The sequence below is a fragment of the Octodon degus genome, unplaced genomic scaffold (assembly GCF_000260255.1).
Source record: "Octodon degus isolate 3935 unplaced genomic scaffold, OctDeg1.0 scaffold00159, whole genome shotgun sequence".
NCBI classification, from domain to species: Eukaryota; Metazoa; Chordata; class Mammalia; order Rodentia; family Octodontidae; genus Octodon; species Octodon degus.
In genome coordinates this window covers 1778690-1781949 of record NW_004524735.1, presented here as the reverse complement: position 1 = coordinate 1781949, position 3260 = coordinate 1778690, and positions in this window count along the sequence as shown.

Here is a 3260-nt window from a genome sequence, read left to right as displayed (position 1 = left end):
AAATAAATAAATAAATAAATAAATAAATAAATAAATAAGAAGACTGAATCAATACTGTCTTCAGAACATTCAGGGGTCTGGGATGCATGAACAAGTTGAAAAGTAGCAGCAAAATGAGTAAGTCGACACAGTGGCATTGGAAAAATGATGAGTTACAGATTTTTTGAAGCAATAGTCATGAAGTTCAGGCCCTATAACTTAATAGTACTTCTTCTTTGATGTATAACTCCTCCAGCATCTCCAAGTATATTTTTATTAGAAATGGAGTAAAATGTTCTCATATGTTTGCATTTCCCTTTTTTTTTTTCTGGATTTGTTAATTCACTCCAAATTTATTAGGCTTCCTGAGTGCCACATGTGGCCTTAATATAGAATATATGATAATTTGACACATTATTCACATGGTAGACTCTCAAAGTTTATAAAATAATCATGAGAACAAAGACTACTACTAGAATATTGCCCATTACTGCAAGCAATTTCATGCACAAATTACGTAATGTACGTAACATGCTGTAATATAGAAAGAATAAAGCTTTTACTTTATACTAAAGCTTTATGCATTATAAAACATAGATTTTACAGTGTATATTATTTGCTTGAATAGAAAAATCATGCAGCAAATATAATAGTATATGATGTAAAAATGGATGCATAAGGGCTTTGGCAAAATTATTCCTACTGTGGGAGAAATTCAGTTATATTTTGAAATGGCTCAGAGTTTGACACTAGAAAATCAGAGCAGAAAAGACAATGGTCCTTGTAAAGTACTGAGATGTGTCTCTGCATGTCCACTAATATTATCATTATCCCAATCACCATGACAGCCAGGACTTGTTAACAATGACCACAGCCCTGTCTGTCCCTAAGCACTTAAGAAGGAGCAAACCCTTACAATTTACAGCACTGAAAGATCGAGATAAAATATCTGTCACTATGTTATAAATGAAGAAATTTAGGCATATTAAAAGAATCCTGTTATTTGGGTAAGTAGCAACAAAGATGCACTTAAACTAAAAATGTCCACAAGGGCCATCCAGATAGCTCAGCAGACTAAAGCAGCTGCTTTAGCAGAGCATAGAAGCTGGGGTTCAATCGCTGGCATGCCATGCCAGCCCCAACTGTGGGGTGCACTGAGCTGGCGATTTAGGCTGGGCGTGGTGGTGTACCTGTAATCCCAGGACTTGGGAGGCTGAAAACAGGAGGGACACTATGAGCCAGACCTATGTAGTGAGATTCTGTAGACCCTGTACTAAAATTTTTAAAAAGTCTACAATTACAGAAGCCACACTTTGAACCATTAAATACTCTGAATTTCATGAGTATCATGACATATTCAGGATAAATAGCTTTAGTTACAAGAAAGCAATCATGTGATACAAAATTTATAATGGCTTTTGCTGTATACCTGATGCTAATATGATTATACCTGTGGACATATTAAGTCACTGATGGTTGCTGGAAAAGGCCTGTTTTCAGCTGTTCCCACTGTTAAGTTTAACTCGGGTAATAAACATAGTTGAGGAACAGAAGTGAGAAAGGACAATAGCACAGCAGTCTGGAGCTGTATGGACTCGACTATGAACTGAAGGAATGGCTGAGGGAACAGAAACCAGGAAAATATTATCTGGACTGAATAACTGAACACCAAATTTCTGCTGATATGAATATCGGTTTTAGGTTCAGGAGTTAGGAGAAAGGAAAGGCACGTTTCTCCTTGCACAAATTACAGAGACAGTGGGCAATTAGTGGGCAGCAGGAGCACAACACAACAATGACTTTGATGCAGGATAATCTCTATAAATCCATTCCTTCGCTTATCTGAAAAATGACATCAAATTTCAGACCTGCAAGCCCTTTCTTCCTCTCAGTGTGGAGTCTTGTGCGTGGTGTGGTGGGGGCTGTTTTGTTTGTCTATGTTCTTTTCTGCTTTCTACCAATTGTTCTAACCTCAGTCTCCAATGTAATCATGCTTATACGAAAGTCAATCTATTGACTTTGGGCTTTACGTTCTGCAAAATAACTTCTTCAGACCTCAGCTTGGCTTGCAACATCGTTTTGTTTCTATGCAAATAGGATAGTTTCATTCTTCTTTCAAAAAGAAATCATTGGCTTGCAAAATGTTCTATAAGGTGAATGTTGTATTTCCATATTTTGTGCTAAATCCAAAGATTCCAGTGCGATAAGTGGGTGCCTTATCAACTAATCCGCTTTCCACCAGGAATGTATTGTAATGTTTAATTTCCTGCATATAGACGGCTTATCGCGGGCATTTTGTGGCTGGCACGGGGAGGTAATGTTTTAATTTTAATGCACAGAAGATAGCTGACACATTCTTTTAAGGATGGAGATTTCATTTACTAGGTTCAGTTATTTTAATTTCTTCACTGAGGCGCAACCGTTCTTTTCTTGCGGATTCTGTGTGTGGGCTGTGCTTAGCGTGGATTGTGAAGGGACAAACCACACCACTGACTAAAGAAATGGGCTCATTGTACGGCTCGAACTACACTGAGGGCAATCTCATCATTGCTCTCCCATTGTTTTTAGTTTTGTAAATCTAAAGGGAACTGTTCTCCTGTGTAAAGCGGCTGTGTGTATCTCCTCTTCATGCCCTCTCTTCGCCAAGGTCACACATCCCAAGGGCGCAGAGCTTTCATTTATTGTCTGTGTCCTCCAGCCAGGGGAGGAAGCAGCTTCCCCATCCTCTAACAAGCCTCGGTAACCAATCGCTCACCGAGTTAGCAAGCAAAGGAATGAGTGACACTTTACGTTTTCTGTGTTTTTCTGACTCATCATAATTTATTTAGTCACATGAACAAGTAATCCAACTGCTCCAAATGCACATAAGCTCTTTTTCTTGGAATTACATTAAATGTGTAAAAAAGTATATGGAGAACTTACACCCTTAAGTAACACATTTTTAGACAAATAAGGAATATTCTACTATTTTTTAAAATCTGCTTTTGTATCTTTCAGGATTACTTTCAAGGTTTTTGTGCTTTTAGGACGTGTTATGTTAATCTCAGGAAAAGTGTGACACGAATCCAATCTGCTTTACACCCCGCCTGTAGGGGGCAGCAGAAGAGCAGCTCCTCAGGGCCACGTTGGTTGGGGCATCATTTTCTTGTCGAAGGCACCATAAACGTTTCTCCGCGCAGGGTAAATGTGAGGCGAACATTTCTGAAAGAAGGAAGAAACTTGACAAATCCCAGTATGCAGCACATTAAATCATACTCATATTCACCATCTGACGTAAATTT